Genomic DNA, 27,487 nt, shown 5'->3' with positions numbered 1-27,487 from the left:
TGCAACTATTTGAATTACAGTATTTGCTGGTTACAATTTACCAAACTAAAGAAACAGTTAACTGTACGGTGCTGTTACGCCCTCCTAAATACAGCACATGATAATATTGCCCCCCAGGGCTACCACCTGTTCTGTCTATATAAAGTCATCAAGTTTAAGGGCAGAAGAAATCAGATCATCTAGTCTGACCTCCAGTATTTCACAGGCCAGCAACACCACCCAGCGCACACACACACACTAAATCCAACAACCAAAATTTGACCAAAGTATTACAGCCCATAGGAGACTAAACTATAGTGTGCCACAGGCAGAGATGGTTGTCTACACCTGAGATGGGCTGAACAGATTGGGAGATTACAGTACATCAGAATGTGGATACATCTGCCATTCTAGAACATGATCCCATCCGCCTATTGTTAGCCTGGTATCATTATTTGAACCTGCCCTAGATATGTTAAAAACAGTTTCATAGACTTCTTTGTAAGACCTTTGTCTGAATCCAGATCTGCTCTTGAAGGAGGAACTAGGGTAAGGTTGTGATGGTGGAAAGAGCAGCATTGGAAGGAGGTGATGTGATGCTGAGCCAGTGGTACAATGCTGCCATGGCTGGAAATTACACACCCTTAAAATATGCCAAGTAGGCACAAGATTGAGAAATATATATTGCCTGTATAGAAACCACTGGAGTTCAGTGGCAATCTTAGCACATCATTCATTCCACATGTTGCTGCACTTATGCCATTAGGGCATGATCTTGTAAATACTTATTACCAGGCATAGTGCCTGCTACCATGAGTCATCCTTTGAAGTCAATGGAACAACTCACTGTAGTAAGTATCACATCCAGTAATAAATGTTTGTAGGATTTCCCTATGATTTACATTTCCGAGGGAGAAAATATTGTAAGATGTGTATCCACTTATTATTTTTGTAGCATTGATATGTAAGGTCAAAGGGTCAAATTAGCCTGGGAGTAAGCAAATGCAATATGCCTCTTAAGAGTCTAAATCTTATGGTCTCCCCTATTAAGACAGTATATTGAGGCAGCTTTTCTTATGAACAGAGGTTCAGCTAATCTCTGTTATACTAATTTATTCTTAAAAGACAAATATTCTGCTAGGTGCTGATTAAATAGGAAGGTTTTAAAGAGGCGGGAATTGAATCCCAAAATGCCAAAAAAGAAATAACTCATTCTGCTTTTTTACAGATGGGTTAAATGAGACACTGAGAGGTTAAGTGACAACTCATGTAACAAGTCAGTGGCAGAGCTAGACATAGAAACTCAAGAAACTGGACTTCCAGTTCCCTACTCCAGCTACAAGACACAGTCACTTGTTACATACTTTACACCATTATATTCAAAAGGAGACCAAAGTATGAAGTGGGGAAGGTTTTACAGTGAGCCAACAGTAGGTCGATGACATACAGCTGTGTCATTTTCCATCAGATGCAGATGGTGCAGTTTTCCCAGGGCTTGCCCAAGACAGACGTGGATGAGAGCAAGATGACTGAACTTTAATTCACACAAGGCAAAGGTGATGCTAGAGGGATGGGGAAATGAAGGGATCATGGGGTCCTTTCAGCCCATTATTGAGAGGGTTTGTCCACACACTACAAGAGACTTGCTATTTTGGGGTCTTTTTATTTTACTGACTGTTCCTAACATTTCAGATGTTAGCAGCAGCCAAAATATCTTCTCTATCTGTGTCTGTCAGGTGGTATTAGACAGTGAGGTCCATATTACATCAATTACTGCCACTAAACTTGTTTCCTGTTTGTTTCTGGGTATAGTTTCAGGTGTCGACTTTGATCCCCACATGGTTTGGGCATGGCTAACTATTGAGGAAAAAAACCCAGGAATGATTTGCCCCATTTTTTAAAAAATTATATACACATGCTTTGAGACATAATTAGATGTAATGGGCCAGATCCTTTGCTGGCGTAAAACAATGTAACTCCTTAACTTAAATTGAGATATATTGATTTACATCAGACAAGGATCTAGTCCATTTTGTGTATTTGAAAATAAATAGAAATTAAGTCACTTGACTACCTATTTCTGAATTAACACACACCATGACATTCAATTTCTGCTTCTGAGAAAGGAAAACACACTTTCCTCTAATCCAATTTTCTCCATAATTTAATCCAGAAATTCCCATCCTGTTCCCAGAAATGTTCTTGTCATAAGCGTTTGGAAATGAGGAAACTGTTTGAACTTTGGAAATTCTTTGCATCATTAGTTTTAACAGATGCACCGTAGACTAATCATCACATGAGTCCGTAGATGTCATGTAGTTGGTATTTATAAAAGAATGGAAAGCTGTAGCTAGGTTAATCCCTGAAAAGTGCACATGCATCACTGTGGGTGACTTTTTATTCTTAGAACACGGGGCCCACAAAACTGCGATTTGCAAGGCATTAATGATTTCTCTTTCTGAATTCTCCATTGGTTCATCAGCCAGGCACTGCTTTTATCCTGATGGAATAAGATGCCCTGGGCAAGTCGCATCAAAATGTCCACTAGCCTGGATGTTGTTTTTTCCACTCCAAAAATGCACCCATGGTAATGATCATATCTGCAAAATGCTTCTGTAGAATAGGCATGGGGTACTAAAGTTAACGCACTGACACTGAACATGTGTTAAGATCTCTTATGAATTGCTGTTGTGATTATCATACATGCCTCCTATCTTTCCATACTTTGCATTACAAATATAGACTGTGCTTTTAAAAGATCTATTCAGTGAACAGTTTTATCTCAGAGGAAACCTGAGTTAAGTAGAGGTGTAGAGTTTTTGCCTGACACAGTGGGCGACAAGAACTCTCAGATTGCTAAGTGAATAAATAGTTCTTTGTATTTTTCTCGAACGCTGTTAGTGCTCTGGTCAGTTCTAGTGCACTTGCAAAGATCTGGGATTCTCTGTGGAGTTTCAAAGCAGCAGAATTCTCATGGAAAACTTGAAACGTATGAACAATTTTGCATATAAGATCTGATTTTTAAAGGTGGTGGGAAAAGAGCATGATTGCACAGACAGACAAATTATTACAGGCACATATTGGATAACTCTACATGCAAAGGGTTAATTATGGTAACTGCATGTGCACAGACAGGCACATACCCACACAAATTCATATATAACAAAAATCCAGGCACATATCCTGTAACAGATTTTCTATGTTTATCTACTCTTGCTCTTTACTTTTGAAAATATTTGGATGGACACATGATTTTTGTTTCTAGAGGAACCTTGTGCTTCAGCTGACATCATAATCACTGCCACAGCAACTAGATATCACAGGTTCACCATTAATAATGATGCTCTGGAAAGCAATAAAAAAAAATCACAAAGCGCCATTCTGTATAACTGATATCTTGCCCAATTGCCACTAGCTACCACTCAACCCTACTGTTTTTAATAGATTTCCCCTTAGTACTAAGAAAGCTGGATGTTTCTGGGTGGGTAGCTATTTTGCGGGGCTCTCTCCTCCTCCTTCTGTTAAGGCTGGTTTGAAGGACAGACCCCAGGCAATGGCAGCTAAAATGTTAACCTTGGTTTGCCCATGCCTCAGTGTGCCACATAATGTACCAGAGACACCCTCTTTGGGGGGGAGGGGTCCTAACATGAGGTTATCTTCCTCAATTTTCAGGAATAGAAGTATCCAGGGAGGCCAAATCCAGTGCCAGAGACTTAAACTAGACAACATTCTCCCTATTTCAAGTCATAATGGATGTGCTTTCTTTTACTTGCTTTTGACATAATTAAGAAGAAAACAAAAAGACGAACTATTATAGTAGTAGGGAACAGCATCCTCCCTCTTCACTGTCTCCTGATTCAGCTCTCATTCAGCTTTGAAAAGCCTATTTTATAGATTTATTTCTAATATGTTTTATTATGAGATGGTTGTTAAACCAGTTTTTATTTATCTAACCAGTGTTACATTTATTACTCTTTATTGGTGACTCATCTACCCTTTGCTTCTCATTTGCATCTGCTCAGAATTGGGAGGCAGCCTGGGGTGAGCACCTTGCACAGGTGGGAGGAGATTCAAGTGCTTCGAAGGCAGGCACAGCCTCACCAGCTGCAAACTTAAAAGGTACAGGTGAAAACGTATGTGCCTTCTATTGCCCACTGATAAACCGAACATTTTTATTCACATCAGAGTTCTGGAGGCAGTTAAGCAGATAAGACTTTCTCCTTTTTCAAAATTGGGAAAAGGCAACTGGGACTTGAGATTATTATAGGGTACAATGTATTTCACCATACAACTCTGTTAATTTCAGTGGCAGCTGTATGGCTAAATCTCCTACTCAGCTTTGAAAATTTTAACCAATATGCGTGGCAAACGTTTGCTTTCCAGGGGCCCAATCAACCTCCAGCTGAAGTCAATGGGAGTTTTGCCATTCATTTCAAACAGAACTGTATTAGGTCAAAGAAGCAGCAAAGTGGTTAATGTTATGATGGATTTATTAAAATCCACATACCTTCTCCTTGCGAATATTGCCCCTCATTGACATAGTTGTGGGTAGCAAGCTGCACTGTCTCGGGGGATAAAACTGAGCATGGCTAGTTTGGCTGAGACTGCTCAGATATTGTAGCCTCAGACCAACTCTATCATTCATTCCTTGGTACTTCTACCTCTGCTCAGAAGCAGATCTTATTAAGACTGCACTTTCATAAGTGCAGAATAGCGCTCCTGGCCAGGAGGTGCTCTAGTACCACATGAAGAATTTAAAGATTAATGTACCATTTTACCATTTACATACTGGTATCTTTGACACTGATTAATACTTGCTGATTTTATCAATCCCATTGTTAATATAATTAACATTAAGTTCTATAAACTTGTGATTTCAAGAGATTTAGAAGAATAAAAAAGGAACACAACCAATAAAGTGCTAACTGGGAGATTCTCCAAAACTATGAATACTATTCATGCTAAAACTATACGATAGAGTTGGTAGATATTTACTGCAGAATCCAAGGGGTCAAGACACTACAGGTCCCAGTATCTTTAGTACATCTTGTGGCTCATTCATACATATGATCCTGTACAAAATAGGACTATTTGACTAGCTGCCTCTTATTTCAATTAATATTAGAGCACCACTCAGTAACATTTGGAGGAACATCTTTTAGATTACACTGGTCAGAGCTGGATTGAATCTTAGCTGCTCTTTTGTCCGTTGCCTATGTTTTCAGTTATTTCTCTGTTCTGATGAACCCTGTGCCTCTGTTCTAGTCTAGTGCATAATGGATGGCATTGTTTCTTCAAAGCAAACTCACAGACAAGTTCAATGAGCGCAGAAAAAAGCTGAATGGGAATGGGGTGGGGAGGTGGGGGTATCTGCTTGACACTGAGGCCCTTCTTCTGCCATTATGGTGCTGACATGGCTGAGTCACCAGCTGATGAAGTCAATGCCTGTTTCAATACACTTTCCCCAAGGTCATTCAGTGAATCGATGAGTAAACTGGGATGAGAACACAGGAGTTCTGTCTTGCTAGTGCAGCAGCCCTACTATATTTATCCAGGGTCTCATGATTCTTAGGGCTTTTTTTACGCTCTGCCCACTACTTTGCACCAAGCCAGCTGTAATATGCTAAACAGCAGGCAAGCAGCTTGAAGCAGTCATTATTTGTGAGTGCTATTGAAAGTGTTCATAACACAAGATGAGGTGTGGGCAGGTCAGGGTTGGGGAGGGAAGAGCAGGCGGAGTGCAGCAAAGGAGTTGGGTGTAAAAATTCAGCTGACACTTGCGATGAATGTTAATGTTTAAATATCAACTGAATAAAAAAAGGATTCAATCCCCCAAAATGAATTAGAATGAAATGTGGTCCTGGAAAAAGTCATTCACACAATGATGCACTTTTCTACATTGTTTGGTTCAGATACCAGAGTATGAACAGGACACTTGGCAGCTCTGAGCTTATGGAGAGGTAAAAATCGCTTAGTCACATGAAATTCAAACACACGTGTCCTGCTGCCTTAGTCTTAATCATAAGAAGGGTTTTTTTATTTTTTTGCACTGAATAAACAAAGTCTGATCTTTCACCACTTATTTGCTATCTCACCATAAATAAGAAGGCCCAGGTATTGGTCTTGACTCTAGTAGTCCGCATTGCTCTATGAACTCAGTCTTTTAAGGTGCTGGGCAACTCCTGGACACATTCAGCACCCTGAACTCTCATTGGTAGGGCCTACCAAAGGTCCATTTTGGTCAATTTCACAGTCAGAGGATTCTAAAAATCGTAATTTTCATGATTTCAGCGATTGAAATCTGAAATTTCATGATGTTGCAATTGTAGGGATCCTGATCCAAAAAGGAGTTGGGGGGGGGGGGTTTCATAAGGTTATTGTGACACTGCTACCCTTACTTCTGCACTGCTGCTGGCAGCGGTGCTGCCTTCAGAGTTGGTCAGCTGGAGAGCGGCGGCTGCTGGCTGGGAGCCCAGCTCTGAAGGCAGAGCCGCCGCCAGCAGCAGCGCAGACATAAGGATGGCCTGGTATGGTATTGCCACCCTTACTTCTGCACTGCTGCCTGCACAGCCAGGCCCTCAGTCAGCAGCCGCCACTCTCTGGCCACCCAGCTCTGAAGGCAGCGGCGCAGAAGGAAGGGTGTAATGGTATGGTATTGCCACCCTTACTTCTGTGCTGCTACTGCCAGGACTCTGCCTTCAGAGCTGGGTGTCCGGCCAACGGCAGCCGCTCTCCAGCTGCCCAGCTCTGAAGGCAATGCAGAAGTAAGGATGGCAATACCATGACCCCCCTCAAATAACCTGGTGACCCCCCCTTCAGCTCCCTGTTGGGTCAGGACCCCCAATTTGAAAAACTCTGCTCTTACCTGTGAAATCTGTATAGTATAGTATAGTATAAACGCACACAAAAGACTGGATTTCATGGGGGGAGACCACATTTCATGGTCCATGACACTGTTTTCATGGTCGTGAATTAGGTACTCATCAGCATCAGTTGGGAAGGAGGGTGCTCAGCACCTGGCAAGATGGAGCCCTAAATGCCTTTTTTCCTCATCAAATGAATAAGAAAGAGCAAGAGATTTGTAGGCAGCCAGCTAGAACCTGGATGATAAAGTGAGACCTTCCCCATGCTGAACTCCTCCACTGAGATACCACCCACCCTCAACTCCCATTTAAGTTCACTGATGAGAGTCAATGGGAGTGGAGAGTGCTCTGCACTTTTCAGGTACACTCATCACTTTGCAAGACTGAGCTTGAAATCAGCAGCCAATTATTTTTATTCCCCCTCCCTGTCACAGGGGGCGCAACATGTCGAGCGGGGATGCCGCCATTGGCCCCATTGCAGGGTTGGTACACCCTGTCACATGATCGTCAAGATTCCCTGTTGTTTCAAACAATTGCGATGTGGGGGACTCAGAGCCCCTGGTAAGGCCGAGTAACTAAGCAATCCATAGCCCTTGCGGCGGGGCAGAGCAAATGCTCAGTCTCTAGCCTCCCAAGGCTCCAGGCTGGGGCAAACAATAGCAGCTGGGGGCTCTGACCCTCTGAGCTGGGCAGAGTAAACAAACAGTCTGCAACTCCTGGGATGAGGCAGAGCAAATGCTCAGTCTCTAGCCAGAGCCCCCCAGTAGCCATGCCTAGTGGCAGCATTGGGGGAGGGGAACCCAGGCCCACCCTACGTCACTGGGTTCCAAACCAGGACCCCAGGAAGCCGAAGAATTCCCTGTTAAGGGTTCAAGCATCTGATTTCAATACATTACCTGAGTCACTTCCTACCATAAGGCCCATCTCAGGCATCAACTCAGCAGCAGCAGCTCAGCATCCCAGTCAGTCTCTATGGTCAGCTGGTCGTCTGCAGAGTAGTCCAGGTCCACAATCTCAACAACCTGGAGAGTCACAGGTTCTTCTGCAGGAGCTTGCAGCATACATCCTTCCTCCTCCTTTGCCAGCCTTGACTGTGCTGGGCTACCTCCTTTTATCAGTCTCCTCCACCTGGAGGGGGCATGGTCTCCTGGGCCCACTGTTATTGGTCAGGTCCCGTTGGCTCAGTATGGGGTTGGTACACCTTGTCACACCACCTTCTTTATGTGTGTCTGGTGCCTCTTGACGCAGGCATCTCAAAACTTGCTCCACCAAGCTTAAAGCTGATGAGGTTCCAGAAACAGTATTCATGTGAATCAGATGAGAAAGACTCCAAAAGAAATCCCAATACCAGTGCAAAGAAACTTTAACATGTTTCTGTTGTTGTAGGAGTGCTAAGGGGGAAAGCTTTTCATGGCAATTTAAGGATTAGCCAAGGCGGCAGTAGTTGGAAAGTTCAGGGGAAGAGAGTCCCATTGTCAAACAAAAGCTACAAAATGGCTTTACACACAATTGAAAATGCTGCCAGGGACAATTCCCCAAAGATCTTATTCTGCAAATACCCTAATTCAAAGCCACCAAAGGTTTGGGGTCTAGATAAACATCCAGATATTTGGATGCTTACCCTAACCTACACACTTTTCTACCCCACACCAGGTTTACCTTACTGCAAATGTCTTCTTTTGGGGAGGCCCCCTCAGCTGTATCCAGGGGAAGGATGGCAGCCTGTTTGCTCTCCCCTCCAGGAAGAGTTCTCTCCTTTTTCCCACCTTCCCAGAAAGTGCACTGGGCTTTACCTACACAGATGGTGGGGTGGGGTCCCCATTTTGTCTTTTCTTTTGGATCCCAATTTTTTCTTGCTACTTAACATGTTTCCTCTGCTGCTTTGTGCCATCCTTCATTTTGTGTGAGTGTGCACGTACACCTCTCTCTGTTCCTTTAACACTCTCATTTGTGAACCACTTTGTGTTGTCTTTTTGTGCCCCTGCACCCACAATTTGGCTCCCTTTGGGTAGGTCCCAAAGGTTGCCTCCTTTTCAGTCTCTCTTCCTCCCTTCTTTTACTGTGGCACTGAGGAGGCAGATGCTCTGGCTGTTTTAGCAGTGGGGGTGGTTGAGGTAGAAAGGCATGGGAAGCTGGTGCTCTCACTGCAAGTAGCAAGAACTTAGCATAGGCCTGGAGAACTCTCATCTCACTCCCTGTCTTGGCCTTTCCTGCTGCTATCTGAGGGCAGGAGGGAGAGCATCTCAGCTACAGGCTGCTGCGAGCATGCTCTGCAGTGACATCTCGTCACAGGAATACCTTTTTTTTAAAAAGTAAAAATGCTCAGGAGGCTGCCTGGAAATTGGCCAGGACTCAGCGGCCCTGGGGCTGGGTTTAAAACTCTGTTCTATTCAGGACAGTTAGCAAGTATGCTCTTAAACCTAAGGACTCCAAATGGGGCATGAGCAAAACATCATCATTGATCTCAGAGGGCAATCACTTTGGGTCCATAGAAGTTTATTTCAGTTAAACAGATCATACCTGCTACATCCTTGCAGCATTGTAAGCTGATCTAAGACGAAGTTGACAATTTAATGATTTAAAGTTAGAGCAATGTTTTCTTTGCTATGGGCTCTCAGGATCGTTCCTGCTGCCGCATTCTAGACCAGCTGCAATCTGATGCAGGCAAAACCGTGGGCAAAAAATTACACTGAACCAGTCAGGAGAAAATAAGAGCATCAGAAATAGTCTCCACGGCTACAAAAATCAAGCAGAATTTGATCCTTGCTTTACATGTAGAAGGATAAACATTATCAAGAGTTTGACAATGCCAGTTTCTGTAGCACCTAGGCAATCTTGTATCCATCTTCCACATATAACTATTTACTTTGCATGCCGTCTCCTCAGGCATAACAAAGGGAAAAACATAAAAGTAGCAAAGAATGCTTATCAGCTGGAGGGTAGGAAAGGACAGCCTGCAGCAGCCAGGTACAAAATGGCTACCATGGGACTGCAGCTGCTTGTCTCTTCCAAATTTAAAGGGCCAGCACAAGGACTTTATTAGCCGGTGAAGACAACCTGGGGAGCTCTGCGGTAATCAGGTAATTACACAGTAAATAGCTCATAAGGAAGAGTTGAATTTATACCTTTCAAAGGGCCAAGGGATGTAGGTGGAATGTATCCTGGGTTGAGGTATTTGAAATAGTTCCACCAATTGTTATTTGTGTTCCTTTGTTATTAAGTTTGTTCAATAAAAACTGCCCAGGGGACCCTTTCTAACATTAACAAAATGCATGGCTTGAGCCACACCTAAAACCTTAACCACTTCCAGGTTTTGTGAACTTAAAATTTAAGTCCTCTGGTCACCTTTACAGGTGGTTATTCTCTCCCCATCCCCCAAATAACTTGTATCTGGGAAAAACAAAATAATCAGATAGTTACATCAAAATAAAAGTTAGCAAAACCCAAAGCATGTGTTACCGGTACAGTCAGCCCCATGGGTCCAGTTATGAATTCTGCAGCTTGTTGAGGTACAGAACTCTTACTCACAAGACAATCTCTACCCTTCTAAAACCTCACCTGTGAATCCAAATAGATTCAATGGTAGACTCCACCTACACAGTCTGAGTTCAGCTCCAGCAGTTTGGCTGCTGCTTGGTCCAGCTCCTACAGAGTCAGCTCCACCAGCACGCCCATTGTCTCCTTTGATCCTGCAAGTCAGCTCTGCTGCTGCTGCTGCCAGTCCGCCCCACCAATGCTAGCATCCCGGTCCTATAAAGCCAACTCTACACAGCTTTCAGAAGCTCTTGAAGGGAAACCAAGGCAGAACAGGACTCTGGGAAAAGTCTCTACTCTTTCCCTTCTTGACTTTGAATTCCCTATGCATCCAGAGCTCAGGGTGACCCACTTTTCACACCCTATACCTTTCACAATTTCTCCCCTTTCATAAATACATTTACATATACCATATAACATTCCCAAAAACAGAACACAAGAACTCCAGCAATACAACAAGACACCAAAGAGAAATGCATTGGGGCAGAATTCTAATTTATGTAAATGAAGGCTGCCATAGCTAGCTGCTTTTCCTTTCTCTGCTCCAGTGGAGCAGACAGCTTCTTTTCCCTTAAAACTGTCTTGCTTTGAGGCTTACATCTATTTTAGGGTTGTGGCAGAGTACATCAGCACAGTATCCAAGGGCTTCGCAGGTAAATTAGATCAGTATGGCAAGGAACTTACTGAACTTCAGTGGAATCTTTTCCTTTCCCTGATACAGGAGTCTTTCACTGGGAAACATATGAAAGTCAAAATCTCTCTTGGGGTCTGCTCAAGGGGCAGCATAACAATATACTGCCCCTTGTTCGGGGCTTGAAGCAAAGCTATGACTGAACCCATAGAAATTAGCTATATTGTACAACAAATAAAGGGGCAATGACTGAGCCTTGTGACACAAGGCCAAAAAGGAGATGAACTGGAAATAAATCCATAAACGGTCACCAGGATCAGATTAAATCTTTGGGCTGACAGAATACCTAAAAAGCCCATGCAGCTTTTTAGACAATCAATATTAGTCCATTAACTGACACTGTTAGCAGAGCTGCAGCAAATTGTTAACCCCACTGGTGATCTGAGATAAAAACGCCCCACTGAGTTTGGAACTCATTTCCATTTGCCTAAAATACTTCTACTAAATTTGCCACTAGATAATCTCACTTCTCTCCATTCCTTTGCCCTAAATCTGCACCTCTAACCTGCCATCTGGATATTCCAAACCACTCTGTTATTTTCCTTCCCCTTTTCTAGACCTCAGAATTTTTGCAGCTCTTTCTAGGTGTTTCTGTCTTCCCCCTGATCTCTTCCCAGGCTCACCTGAGAATTCTCCTTCTCAAATACATCAGTGTTACTGATTTCACCTCTGAGTCCTTAGGTTCTGGGCTGTTCTTGCAGTCACTAGTATTCAGGGGAGACCCCAGAATTTTTTTGCATAGTCTATACAACTGAACCACTGTCGCTTTAATTTAGCATCACACCACTCAGATTTGGAGGGGCCATTGGGCCAAATTTCAGTGACTGGCATTGTGATACAGTGCACCAAGTCACAACACCACTCAGTTTGGGGGCACTCTTAAACAGGGGCCTGGGACAAACCACCCCTTTTATTTCCATCTGGGGAGCCTTGCCCCTGCTAATCTCACAGTTCACAACATGCATACAGCTGCAGGGACCTTGATTGATCTTGATTCTCTTTTCACACTGGTTTGAATCAGGAGAATGGAGGTCTATGGGGTCATTGAGGCCAACAGTTACAATAGTGAAAAACTGTTGTGAGAGGAGAATCAGAAAAAGTAAGTACCAGTCACAGGATTGATCCCTATGGTCAGTGAAAGAATTAATGTTGTCACTTGATTGAAAACCCACATTTATGCCAGTGCTTTTCACTGTTAGCCTGTGGTAATCATTTGCAGTATATCAATAAGTAGGCATTTCTGGGCATTTTTGATATAAATGACTTTCATAGAGCCTGTTTGGCATACACAAGACAGTAGTACCCAGTTTCACACGACGTCACACATGTGGATCTATTGTTGAACAAAAGGCTTGTATAACACCAAAATATTGAATCTGAGAAATAGTATGTGATCATGTCATTACAGACTGTATTGTAATGTGCTGGCTAAGTTAATGTTCAATGGTTACTTACTTCTGAGAAATTTAATCTGTAACTTTAAATTTACATTAATGTAAATTAGGTTTTACTTACATCTTTATCTAAGCAATTGGCTCAAAATGACCCCTGGCAAGAGAACCCATTTTCACTAGCAGTGACATTTGCTCTTGGAGTCTACTGTCATTATAAGCCATATCATCATGACAGTCCCCAGACTGAAATTGCTCCTGGAACTTGAGGTGATGTAAATGATAGTGGAATTGAACCTTGGACATTTTAGCAGAATCCTAGCAACCGATAGGAGATTCCAGACTGGAAAAAAATGTTCACATTTTCCACCAGTCATGTCACCTTGAGAGCAGATGGAGCTGAAGCCCACTTTAAGAAAATGGAAAAATACCTTCATGATAGGAATGTTACAGTTTTTAACTGCATAACTTGATGAACACACATCTATGAATTAACAACGAGAGCCCTGGACCAACATCATAGGTAGTCAGATACAACCCCCCCCCCACACACACACACAAATCAGATACAGATATTTGTGCTAACCAACTAAAGCAAAAGAATTCAGGTCAAGAGCACAACTATAAGTGACAGTAATATTTAATGAATTCCATATATTTGACAAAATATGTTACTCCTAGAAATAAGGAAAGCATTCACAAGCTGCACTAAAGGAAATAAACTGAGTGATCAAGCATGGAAATTGGAGGTTACTTACTTTAACTGGAGGGTCTTTGAGATGTGTCGTCCCTATCTGTATTCCACACACGGGGTACACATGTGCACCATACACCCAAGTCTGGAAATTCTTCAAAGCAGTGTCCATTGGCCCACACATGCACAGGAGCTCTCCTCAGGCTCCCGACCAAGAATACAAGAGCCGGTGTGGGTCAATGCCCCTCCAGTTCCTCTTCTTACTGCAAATCCAACAGAATCCTAAGCAGAGGGGATGGAGGGCAGGTAATGGAATTTCAAAGACCCTCCAGTTACAATAAGTAACCTCCACTTCTCCTTTGAGTGATCGTCCCTATGTATATTCCACATGTGGATGATTGGCAAGCAGTGTTCAGACTGGAAGTTGGTGCAAGGAAGCTGGTAGCAAAGACACTTGCAATACTGTTGATTCCACCACTGCATCCTCAGCCGAGGCATGAACCAGAGCATAGTGTATTGTGAACATGTGGATTGAACTCCAGGTGACCGCTCTGCAAATGTCCTGTAGTGGAACATCCGATAGGAATGCCATGGAGGCAGCTTGTGCTCATGTGGAGTGAGCTGGGATACCACCAGGGGGAGGAACATTTGCTATCTTGTAGCGCTCTAAGCTGCATTCCGAGACCCACTTCGAAATCCTCTGGGAGGAAATGGCTTGCCCATGCAATCTCTCTGCTATGGTGATAAAGAGTCTCCATGATTTCCTAATGGGCTTTGCTCTTTCAGATAGAACACCAGGACATGCTGGGCATCCAGGGAATGAAGTCTCTTGTCTTACTCATAGACTGATAGACTTTAAGGTCAGAAGGGGACCATCATGATAATCTAGTCTGACCTCCTGCACATTGCAGGCCACAGAACCTCACCCATCCACTCCTGTAACAGATGCATAACCTCTGGCTGAGTTACTGAAGTCCTCAAATCATGATTTAAAAACTTCAAAGTAACAGAGAATCCACCATTTACACTAGTTTAAATCTGCAACTGGCCCATGCCACATGCTGCAAAGGAAGGTGAAAAACCCCAAGGGTCTCTGCCAATCTGACTCAGAGGAAAAATTCCTTCCTGACTCCAAATATGGCAATCAGTTAGACCCTGAGCATGTGGGCAAGACCCACCAGCCAGAGGAAGCTTCAGTGGAAAATGCAGGTAAGTAAGGGATTCTTCTGTCCTAAGTGCAGGACTCTGCATTTCCTTGTTGATCATCATCAGATTTCTTTTGGTCCAATCCTTCAATTTGTCTAGGTCACTCTGAACCCTATCCCTACCCTCCAGCGAATCTACGTCTCCCCCAAGCTTAGTGTCATCCGTGAACTTGCTGAAGGTGCAATCCATCCCATCATCCAGATCATTAATGAAGATATTGAACAAAACCACCCCAGGACCGACCCCTGGGGCACTCTGCTTGATACCAGCTGCCAACTAGACACTGAGCCATTGATCACTACCTGTTGAACCCAACAATCTAGCCAGCTTTCTATCCACCATTCATCCAGCCCCTACTTCTTTAACTTGCTGGAAAGAATACTCTGGGAGACCATACCAAAAGCTTTGCTAAAGTTGGTATGTCACTTCCACCACTTTCCCCATATCCAGAGAGCCAGTTATATCATCACAGAAGGCAATCATGTTGGTCAGGCATAACTTGCTCTTGGTGAATCCACATTAACTGTTCTGATCACCTTCCTCTCCTCCAAGTGCTTCAAAATGGATTCCTTGAAGACCTGCTCCATGATTTTTCCGGGGACCAAGGTGAGGCTGACCAGTCTGTAGTTCCTCGGGTTCTCCTCCTTCCCTTTTTTAAAGATGGGCACTATATTTGCCTTTTTCCAATCGTCTGGGACCTCCCCCAATCACCACAAGTTTTCAAAGATAATGGTAAATGGCTCTGCAATCACATCAGCTAACTCCCTCAGCACCCTTGGATGCATTGCATCCAGCCCCATGGATTTGTGCTTTGGCCTTCTGATTACACCCCTGCACACTCGAACAATATCTTTATACTCCTTCCTAGTCATCTGTCCAAGTTTCCACTTCTTGTAAGTTTCCTTTTTATGTTTAAGCTCACCAAAGATTACTCTGTTAAGCCAAGCTGGTCATATTTGCTATTCTTTCTGCACATCGGGATGGTTTGTTCCTGTGCCCTCAATAAGACTTCTTTAAAATACAGCCAGCTCTCCTGGACTCCTTTCCCCCTCATATTAGCCTCCCAGGGTATCCTACCCATCAGTTCCCTGAGGGAAGCATATGTGCATTCAACCATGTGGCCTAACTTGTGCGCTGCAGTTCATGGTCAGTCTGTATTGTATGAAATCAGGTTGCTTATTATGTGAAACATTTCTGGTGGGAGAAACAGTTTTGTAGAGAATGAGTCCAACTTTGCCGCTATAAGGTTTATTGGCCTTGTGGGTAACAAAACAGACTTTTTGTCATTTATGCAAATGCCTCAAATGCCTGTAAAAAGTTGTATGAGAAATCCTGTCGCCATCCTGACCTCCTAATGAGATTGGCCCTCTGGGACCCAATCATTCAGGTATGAGAGTACTGCATAGTCCAGCATGTCATCTGCGCTGCTAGCACAAAGAAAACCTTTGTAAACACTCCAGGTGCCATAGCCAGCCCAAAGGGGACAACTCAAAACTGGAAGTGTTCCTGGCCCAACATAAAATGCAGTAACTTCCTGTGTGATGCGTGAATGTCCACATGGAAATATGTGTCCACCACATTGAAAGCCGCAAACCACATCCCGTCTTGAAGGGAGGGGATTACAGATGCCAGAGTAATCATCCAGAACTTCAGCTTTCAAATAAAGATGTTAAGTTGCCAAAGCTCCAGGATGGGGCTCTGTCTTTTGGGGGGGATTAGAAAATAGAGGGAATAGAACCCTCTCCCATGGCCATGAGGCGGGATGCGCTCTATTACCCCTCAAAGAACTACTTCATGAGAGTGGTCCCTGAAAGGGGACTGGAAAGGGGGCTTGTGAAGTGGGAAGAAGAGAAACTATTTGGAGTCTCCCTGGTGGATAATCTCTAGATCCCAGTTGTCTGTAGTGATCTTGTTTCAGCTGTGGGTGAAGATTATAGATGACAGGTGACAGTGTGGTTGGCATCAGTGGGGGCATGCAGGGTCTCAACCAATATGCCAAATGTAGCTCTTGTCTGGTGGCTGAGAGTGAGTAGAGGCTGTGGTAGCAGATGTGGCTAAGAAGAGAGGCCTCTGAATCTTTTGGTATTTGCGCAGAGGCTCAGCTGTGCACTGGTAATAAGGTGCAGGAAGGGGGGTGGAGTTGGTCTATAGGATTGTCTCTGGTGTTTCCCCCTAGGGGCAAGAGTATAAATCCCCAGGGAACGCAGAGTCAATCTTGAGTCTTTCAGTGAGTGAAGGGACTCATCTGTTTTCTCACTGAAGAGATTCAACTCATCAAAAGGGAGGTCCTGCTAGACAGTGTTTTGGACCTCCCTAGGAAATCCTGACAATTGCATCCAGGAATCCCTCTTCATGACTAGACCAAATTTCTGGAAGCCATGTCTGCTGCATCCACCGCATCCACTGCAGCCTGGAGGGCTACTTAGGCCACTGGCTTTCCTTCAGCTAAGAGAATGAAATTGAACCCGGTCTTCTGTGGGAAACTTGTCCATGAAGTCCACGTGCCTGGAATAAGTATTAAAATTGTATTTCTCTAACAACACTTGATAGTTAGCAACAGGAAATTGCAGGCCTGTTGAGGAGAAGCCCTTCCTCCCCAGCAGGTCCAGACTCTTAGAACCTTAATCTGCCAGGGTGGCCTTTTGACAGTGTGACCGAGCCCTTTCAGCAGCCACCCGGGCCACCAGCAAGTGGGAGCAGGATGGGGGAATAAGAATTTAGCCCCTTTAGAAGGAACAAAATCCCATCTCTTGGCCATTTTCAGTGTAGGGGCACAGGATGCCACAGCGTGCCATACCACTCTCACCAGTTCTAGTATGGTCTCTGCAGCTGCAAGATATCCAGGAGCCGGTGGTGAGGTCCTGGATCTCCTCTAATGGGATCTGTAGGCCATTGGCAACTCTCTGTAACAGTTCCTGGTACTGGCAGTGATCATCTGGCAAAAAAGGTGAAAAGGAGTGACCACCTCATTTGGGAATGATGAAGAAGCACCCGTCAGCACCTAAGTTCCACCTCCTTCTCCTTTTACATTGAAAGAACTGGCTGATGAGAGGGAAAGGAGCAGTACAACTCCTGAGAGGGGTCCAAATGCCTGCCATAAGGATCCCTCTGACCCCAATAAGACCAGAAACAGGGATCCGTTGGTTGTGGGGGACCCCAGGGAAATCGGTGCAAGCAGTCCCAGGGCACTCCTGCCAGATGGTTGGAGGTGAGGTGGCTCCTGGGACGGTGATGTAGACTCCTCCTCTGGAATAAGAATATCCCTCAGGAGGGCCAGGGTCAGTGTTCATCACTGATGGAGGAGGATTGAGGGCAGGAGACGCAATTCCTGAATCCCAGGACTCTGGGCATAGTATCAGAAGCAGGGAGGGGCTCCTAAAATGGGGAGAAAGAAATATTCTGTACTGTGCTGTAAACTTTAATTACTAACTACTAATCTAAGAATATAAGTGAATTTACTGTTCATGGAAGATGTCATGAGGAAGGCCCTAGCCCTGGATATTGCAGTTCTCTATATACCCGCATTGCAGGAGAAGGGGCAAGACCACCACCATTGTACAAATATCTTTGAACCTCAGTCTGGAGAAGCCACCTTTGTGGATGAACAAATGTTTTAGTCTCCATGGCCTATTCAGTCCTTTGCCCTTCTGCTTTGACGCTCCAACAAGGGTCTTAATTAATACCAAATGAGTTGGTGGTTATGGGAACTGGATTGAAATCACCTACTAATTTCATATTAGTCACCAAACAACTATGAGATGATAATGACTTTCAGTTTTTACTAGTCCAAGCAGGACTGGAACTACTGAGCTCGAGTTCAGTAAAGGTTCAGTGTCCCACTATCACAAAGGGACTGTGTTAGTCATGCCACAGTGTATATGGCTTTTGAAGACTATTTCTTTAAATGTCCACAGAGATTTTAAATTGAATTACATTTGATTTTTTGTAAAACAAAATTCCCTGGATAAATTTATATTTGGAAGCCTCACTAAGTTGAAAAAAACATCCCAGCTCCATCTGTACCCAAAGAAACAGGTAGTTGTACTGGTTTTCTTTGTCCTAACTAAATTAAACTTCTGTTTTTAAAAAAAAAAGTGGGGAAGAATGTATTGTCCTCTGTTGGAACTCAAGGACAAATACTCAATTGAATCTCCCAGTGAGAATGAACATAGATCATTGTACTCTGGCATGTCCTTTCACAATGCCTAACACAGTGTTTCCTCTAGAAGGCTGCTCTCAGGAGGCAGGTGTCTTGCATGTAACAGAGAGGTACATGTTTAAAACTGGTGGCCTTATGACAAAGAGCTTTCTAAAGAGGGTACTTTGTTTTTAAAGAGCAATAGAATATAGAAATAAAACAAAACATTCTTGTGAACTGTCCATGAAACTCAAGGCCAGATTTCCAGTCGTCTTTTTATTTGTTTTTTAGTGAAATAAGTAGTGAAATTCTCTGGAAGAAATGAAACGTTCCTGGTAAATTAAAATTGTGCACAGATCATGCAGCCTATTAAGATTAAATAGCAAAGACGTGAGTACTATGCATTGGTTCAACTGCAGCCTTTCAGCTCGTATAAAATCAGACGTTAGATGAGATGCTAGAGTTTCAATGATTCAATGGTTATTTAACTTAACATGACAGTATGTTACCTAATATTAAATCAGTCAACTCTCTGGCCATTTGTTATGATAGTACTTGATATTGTTATTAGTAACCCATTGAGTGCCACATGTAAGGGAACTCAGACAGTAGCAACATGCCCTCCAAAAATTCTCTGAGACAGTGACATAACACATTGCAACATGTTCCACTCTGATAGTTACACATCAACTGTCCATTGAGCTATGAAAAATTAATACGGTGAAATATAAGATATAAAAGTTTCAAAGTGATTTAGGAGCCTAAGCTGAAATTTAGCATAGCTCTGGCCTTTGTCTGCCCAGATCTTTACCAAAAATTAGTTCTACTGATTTAAAATAGGTTTCGGAGTAGCAGCCGTGTTAATCTGTATTCGCAAAAAGAAAAGGAGTACTTGTGGCACCTTAGAGACTAACCAATTTATTTGAGCATAAGCTTTCGGCCGAAAGCTTATGCTCAAATAAATTGGTTAGTCTCTAAGGTGCCACTAGTACTCCTTTTGATTTAAAATAGTTTCTTTTTAAATGAGGAGTTTCACTTCAACAACATCTTTGTACTCAAAGAACTTTAAAGGGGATTTTACAAAAGGAAACTAGGCAAATAATTGGCCCATTGAATAAATCATGTCTATTGAGTAAATCATATTATTTGTCATGGTGATTCATTTGAAATTTGTATGGATGAGGCATACAAAGCGCCCCAGCAGAGTTCACATTTGAGCTTTTCCTCCTTAACCCATACAGTGGGTGGCAGCAGAGTCCCTGTATAGGTCAAAAGTGACAGCAATACCTTAATCCCTGAGATATCTATCAGTACAAACAGATGTTACAAGGGTGACTTTTCATTTCATTATTCCCTAAATAAACCAGTCAGCTTCACATAAAATGAACAGGAAACACTTTGACATAAAGTTGAATTGCATTTTTGTGTGTGATTTGTTAAATATCTTGTATTGGGAAATGGTTCTGAGTATATAATTACATGATGCAAATACCATCTTTCTAAACATGAGACACGCACAAAGCAGTGATGTGCTGCCAATATTTTAACAAAAGGCTATGGCAAAAATGGCATCCTTCCCTTGTCACATGTACACCTTGTGTGAGAGCTCAGCCAGAGGAGGGCTGAGGGATCAGGGAATCCATTCAGATGTTTTTTCACAGTTAAATAAAAAGGCTTTCTTGCAACTACAACAAAGAGAAGAAGCAAAACCAGCTGGCAAACAAACTTCTATTAAGTGTACTTGCTGGGAAACTTTATGTGACTATTATAGACAGGCATAGCACAATGTTCAGCTTGTGTCATTCAAACTGGGTTGGAGTTAGGGCTGTCAAGAGATTAAAAAAATTAATCACGATTAATCACACTGTTAAATCACACTAGAATACCATTTATTTAAATATTTTGCATGTTTTCTACATTTTCAAATATATTGATTTCAATTTACAACACAGAATACAAAGTGTACAGTGCTCACTTTATATTTATTTTTGATTACAAATATTTGCACTCTAAAAAAACCAAAAGAAATAGTATTTTTCAATTCACCTAATACAAGTACTGTAGTGCAATGTATGGACTCTCTCAGAAAATCACTTCCAACTCTCTTTTTGATTTGGTGTTGGAATTTCAGTGAGGGCCCTGTCCAGCACATCACTGACACAAAGCACTTGAAGCAGGTAACCCTCATTAAAGTCAATATGCGCAGAAGTCTTTAAAATTCCACTTATCAGTGAATTCCACAGTCTCACCTTTGCTTTCAGTTTCACGGTCAAAAGTTTTTGATGTTTAAACATTTTTGCTCCGTTCCAGAGAATGCCTGACCTGATCTTCCTCATGCTAAAGTTATTGGCATGTCAAAGAGCATAAGGGCAAAAGTGAATCTACACAAAACTTTCATTCCCCTAATCCTGGGGACTGCCAGGTGCCAGGCTGGTTTGGTGTAAATTAAAGCAATCAAACTACTCTTACACTTGATCCAGCTATGCACAGCCCGAGGCACCATTCCAACAGCCATGGACCACCAGGTCACCCCAACCAAACCTCCTTTTCCCTGGAAACATCCCCCACATCAGGGGTTGGACACAGGGTGGCACGGAGCCACAGGTTTCAGAGTAGCAGCTGTGTTAGTCTGTATCTGCAAAAAGAACAGGAGTACTTGTGGCACCTTAGAGACTAACAAATTTATTAGAACATAAGCTTTCGTGGGCTACAGCCCACTTCATCAGATGCATAGAATGGAACATATAGTAAGAAGATATATATACATACAGAGAACATGAAAAGGTGGAAGTTGCCATACCAACTCTAAGAGGCTAATTAATTAAGATGAGCTATTATCAGCAGGAGAAAAAAACTTTTGTAGCGATAATCAAGATGGCCCATTTCAGACAGTTGACAAGAAGGTGTGAGGATACTTAACATGGGGAAATAGATTTAATTTGTGTAATGACCCAGCCACTCCCAGTCTCTATTCAAGCCCAAGTTAATGGTATCTAGTTTGCAAATTAATTCTAGTTCAGCAGTTTCTCATTGACTTAAAGGTGGCAATTTTGCAACAGAAAAGCTTCAAGAACAGACTCCAATGAGAAACTGCTGAACTAGAATTAATTTGCAAACTAGATACCATCAACTAGAACAGATGACTGTCAACAAAGGAATGGTCCAAGCTGCATTACATCTTCCCTTAGGTGCCACAGAAAAGAACATCAAGCAAAACTTTCAATCCATCATCAGAAATGCATCATACATGATCTGGAAGATTCAAAATGAAATAATAGCTATTATAGGCCATCAAATTCAACAACAAATTGTTGCAGACATTTTGAGAGCCAAGGTCTTTGAAGTGCTCATTGACTAAACAACCAATATATCTCAAAAGGTGTTTTTGTAGCCGTGTTGGTCCCATTATAGTAGAGAGACAAGGTGGGTGAGCAATGTCTTTTATTGGACCAACTTCTGTTGGTGAGAGAGACAAGCTTTTGAGCTACACAGAGCTCTCTCTCAGACAACTTTTAGGGGGACCCTCCAGGGCTAAATAGTGAGCATGGCCAATCAGAAGGCCTTGGACCCTTTGGGCAGTATATTCTGTGGCACCTAATCTCCTGGAGGAAGCTCTGCGTGACCTCCTCGGGTTATGTGGGACTGTCAGCTGTCCCCCACTCCACAGACCTGGCTTCTAGCCCTGTGGGTCCTTACAATATGCTAGGTTTCTGAGGATTCCATAGCTGAGAATTTTCTAACCTGCATCGGTGTTGAGGATATAGCCATCTCTGACTTAGATTCTGTAACCCATCAGGAGCTGGCAAAACATGGCCGCAATTTGGAATTTCTCTCTAGACAAGGCTAGGATGGAGCCAGCATGATAAGCATGCCATAGTGTTTAAGCAAAAGTCAAAGCTATGTACATGCATTGCTACAATGTCTTAAATCTTGCCATCATTAGTGCAGCATCACTTCTAATTATCTGCAGCACATGAACACTCTGACCAGTCGCTCATGAATTACATACAGGACAACACCCACAAGCTCTCAAGTCCCAGCCTTATTCCCCCAGAAATGTGCATCTTGTACTGTCAAGAACACTCCTGAATTATGTAAGCTCATAGAAAGTCCATCATTTCATGAAAGGAAAATGATATATGCACCACCTATTTTCATCCAAAATGGAGTTTCCCACGCACTTTAATCCAAACACACTGGTTAAGATAAAACAATAAGATAAGTTTATTAACTACAGAAAGATAGATTTTAAGTGATTACAAGTACTGATGCATAAAAGTCAGGATTAGTTACAAAAAGAAAATAAAAGAGTAATATGCAAGCTAAAACCTAACTTAACAAGCTAATTGAACTTAAAAGCAAAGATTTTGTCTCATTGTCCCTGCTGTTGTAAATTTCACAGGCTGGGTCTCCTTCCTGCCTGGGACCACTCCCCCTTAGTTCAGTTCTTTGAGGGTCAATGTCCTGAGCAGAGAGATGGCAGGAGGAGAGATGACATCACGTGTTTTCCTTCCACTTTATAACTCAATTTCTTGCGCTAGAAACATCCTTGCTGAGTCATGGTGACACTCAGTCTGTTGTGGATGTGAGTTTTGAATCATCCCTGAGATGAAATGTAAATTTCTTGTTTATACCTTCCCCCGCACTGGACAATGGCTGCTTAAGTAAGTGATCGCCTTCTAACATCTGTCTGGGGTGCTAGTGTGTCTTTGTCTCTGAAAAACTGGTTTGAGCCTGCTTTTCTAACTTCGGAACAAGTTATGGCAATGTTATGCAGTAGAAACTTATAACTTTACACACAATGTTGACATGCATTTTACACCAGGACAATAATGTTCAGCAGATTATGAGTTTTCAAATTATACCTCACAAGGCGTACGTTGTACAAAATTTATCATAGTCTTATAAAAGTGGTGACCATAATAGTATAGCCCATCATCCATATAGTAAAAAATGTATGAGATAACCATGAAACAGTGTTTAAATCCCTCTTTACCAAAGCAGTTAGATATCAAATATGAAGAAGTGAACATTCCTATGAGGACTCCAAAGGAAGCAGATATAGAGAGAGACATCACAGCAACTACTGTACAGAAGACCAGAAGACCTCTATCAACAATAAATCCTTCACCATATCTCAACGTTGTGATCATTGAATTGACCAGTTGTTTTGCAGATTTATGTGAGGGATATAGAAAGCTTTGGAGCTTGTTGCCTAAGCACCTGGCTGACTTTTGATGAATCAATAATGGAGCTAATTTAGTTATGCAATTACATAGTGTATTTTATAGGGTGTTGTTACTAATTTGCAAATGGACTTTTTCAAAAAGCCCATTTCACAGGAATTAGGAACATGAAGTATTATCTAATTCTACTATGGTGATGAAGTCGGTGACAATCATTTTGTCTCACTGGAGGTGTAATAGTCAGATATAGCACATCTCACTGTGGTTGCTCCTGAAGTAGACAGGTGGCACCTGAAATGGGCAAATAGTCCAGTAGAAGAAATGCCACCAAATGTGCTTGAAACACCAGTGCACTGAAATGCCACAAGTTACCCTAATATCTCCCATCTACTGAGAATTATGGCCATGCTGCTAGTATCAACTGCTATGCTGAAGGATCTCTCTGGTGCTTTCCGGTGAATAAACAGCTATACACACGCAACTGTGGGAGAAAGTTGACTTACTAGATTAGCACTACTGGAAGTGCATAGTGGTTAGCCTATCACGTTAGAGAATGTGATTGGCAATCTTGCACTCACACCCCGACACCTTGATTTTGTACTTTAATTTTCTGTATATTACATGTACAAATAGAGACTTTTAGGCCCTGTCTTTTGTAATGACCTCTGCTACCTGGCAGGTAACCTGGGCTTCCACGTTAGAAAAATTCTGGTTGTGCCCCCGGCTCCCTCCTACCTCTTCCAGGTCCCATCTGACTCCAGGGCCTCCCAGGCCTGTCACTGCCCTCTGAATCCCTTTAGCAAGATGCAAAAGCACACAAAAGGCTCCATCAGAATGAACTTTGAATGGAAACCCTACAGTGTGCACATTCTTCCAGACCTGCCATTGGCCACTGTCTCCCCAGGAGCAGATTCCTGCATTCACAGAGGGGTCTCCACAAGATCTTGCAGAAGATGCCAAAGAGGTGGCGCTGCTCCCTTCTACTATGACAGAGGGAGTTCTTTTTTTTTTTTTGAGGAACAAAGCTCAATGAATCCACTCACAAAACCTACAGCCTTAATGAATTCCAAGCCACAGGCCATTCTAACGGGACAGCAGAAAGCTGAGAAGAAGAACTGGATGATCCCAAATCAACCATTATGCTAACACTGTTTCTGACAGTTAAACTGAACGGCAAGTTATTGACATTTAGATGCATGAAGATATGTCTGAGCTTGTATGAGACACATCAAATTTACCTGCAGAATTTATTTCCTGAATCAGTCAGTCATTCATGTCAGAGATGACATTTCCCACTAAAGAAAAGTCTTCTAGAGAAAATTCCCTCCTTCCTATTGCTATAAGCAATATTGTTGTAGACATGTTGGTCCCAGGATATTAGAGAGACGAAGTGGATGAGGTAATAGCTTTTACTGAACCAACTTACATTGGTGAAAGGGAGAAGCTTTCTGAAGAAGAGCGCTGTGTAGCTAGAAAGCTTGTCACTTTCACCAACAGAAATTGGTCCCCCCCCCAAAAAAAAAGTTACCTTGCCCACCTTGCCTCGCCTTTCTGTTGTTACATTATTCTAAGTAGATGATTCAATAGAGAAGTAAAACTGTTTTATGGTTCAGTCTTGACAAGACCAGAGTTTTCTTATTTGTGGGGGGGGGGGTCGTTTGTTTGTTTACAAACTCACAGCACTGCCTCAAGAGCAGATTGAGTTATAGAGGCAAAATAAGAAGTAGAGGCAAGAGAAAGCTTGGGCACTTTTTGGATTTGTCAAATTACTTGAGTAAATTAATTTGAGATAGTTCAAAATTAGACCCTGTTGGTTGTTCAAAGTTACGTAGGCCGTCATTCAGCACAGCACTTAAGTGTATGTTTAATTTTGAGCATGTGCTTAAGTCTCTTTAATTTCAATTAAATCTTAAAGTGACATTCCAAAAGTTTAAAAGCCAAAAACTATTTCCCATGACATTGTTCTTGTTTGAAGGTGTCAAATTAAAGATTTCGCAGTTTCTTTCCTGGTTTCAATTAGCCAGACATTGTGTAAAGGAATTATTAAAACAAAGATACTGTGACACCTACCATGGCCTAAGAATAAACAGCAGTGAAGCACGTGGTAAATGTTTTCAGTGATATAGTTTTCTTACAACGGACCATGGGTATTGTTATCTCTGTTTGGCTCAGGAGATCATCAAATCCAGGATCCGGTCTCCAACAGGGCTAAGATCACGTGCTTCAGTGGAAGGTGCAAGAAATCCCTCAACTGGCAATTACAGAACAATCTTCCCATGGGGGAAGTTTCTTTCTTACCCAGTTAATGGTGAGCCCTTCCCTGAAGTATGAGGGTTTATATCCCTTCTAGAAATTATATTCCCGTCTAATGCAACTACTAATCCATAAAATGTCTGATCCCATTTATAAATCTTGCTAAGCTCTTTGTCTCAATGACATTTTGTGGGAATGAGTTCAATAGGTTAATTACACAGTGTGTAAGGACACATATTTACAAAAATTTGGGGCTGAGAAATTCAGATTTAGATCTGGATTTCTTGCACTCCAGTACCTGAGGGGTGTTCCACTCCAAGGTTGTTTTTCTTTCTACCATCAGTGTGATTCCCTCCCTGGTCTCCCTGCAAAGAGACAATTAGCCTTGGAGATAGAAAGGAAGAGCAAGCCTGTTTGACCATTCATGCAAAACTAGAAAATGCAGCTTTGCAATGCTTTAAGATGTCTCTCTCTTTCTCTCTAACAAAGCATTTTATAGGAGCTTTAACATGAGTCACGAGTAAGTTTTCCCACCCACTGCCAAAGACACAATGCATTACAGTCCCAGACAAACTGGAGTGGCTGCTGGCAGTACCAAGAAACCACAGAAGATTTTGCACAAGCTAAATTCCCTCAAACATTTCCAGATGAATAATGAGAATTACCTTGTCCTGTTGTTTCAAAACAGGATGCATTGCCCATTTTCAGATAGTCCTCTTTACAACTGTTGATGTTTCCAGGCAAGATTTTGCTATTCTTTTGATGTGGCTAACTGGCCAGAAATCTAGATACTTACACAAAATTACTTCAGTGAATCCCAGGCATATCCTAAGGCATTTGTGTCTTTTTGTCGTTGTTTGTTTCCCACAGAGCCTCCTTAAATGCCTCGTGTTACAAAAAGATGAACCTGTTATGCACAGTCCCCCTTTGCGCTTCATATGTAAGTTACTTTGGTGGATCATCTTGACATATGCAGTTTGTCTCCATCTTGCGGCAAGATATAATTTGGTTTGTGAGCTAGTCTTTTATGCACAGAAGAAAGCAATCATATCCTCTGATAGTCAGTGTATGCTTCACAGTGAAGCATGTCTCTTATCTCCCATGCTACAAACATTAGTTCTGATCTGTAAGTCATTTTAGAACAAAATCTGTTTGTGCGTGGTCAGATTCCTTCTGGGCTTGCTGGAAAGGCCTGTGAGAGTGGCCCTTAGAGGCTTGTGAACTTGCAACTACCTTGCTTTTCTATAAGGGTCATCCCTTCAGGACGACATCCTGTTCTGCGAGTGAGGCACGAGAGTCAAAAATAAGGCCTGAGGGATACAACAAGATTATCTACATGTGCCAAGATTTTCAGAAGTGACTAGTGAAGGTAGGTGCTCAAACTGAGATTCCTTAAAGGGGCCTGATTTGCTGAGGTTGAGTGCTCTCTGAAAAATCACGCTCCTTTAAGGAGTCCCAAGTTACCCACCCAAAAGTGGAGGCATTCACATTCACTAGTCACTTCTGAAAATCTTGTTCTACATTTTTTCTTAATATCACCCAAGAATGGGGG

This window comes from Natator depressus, chromosome 5 (genome assembly GCF_965152275.1).
Source record: "Natator depressus isolate rNatDep1 chromosome 5, rNatDep2.hap1, whole genome shotgun sequence".
Classification (NCBI taxonomy): domain Eukaryota; kingdom Metazoa; phylum Chordata; order Testudines; family Cheloniidae; genus Natator; species Natator depressus.
Note: the sequence above shows the minus strand (reverse complement) of the source record.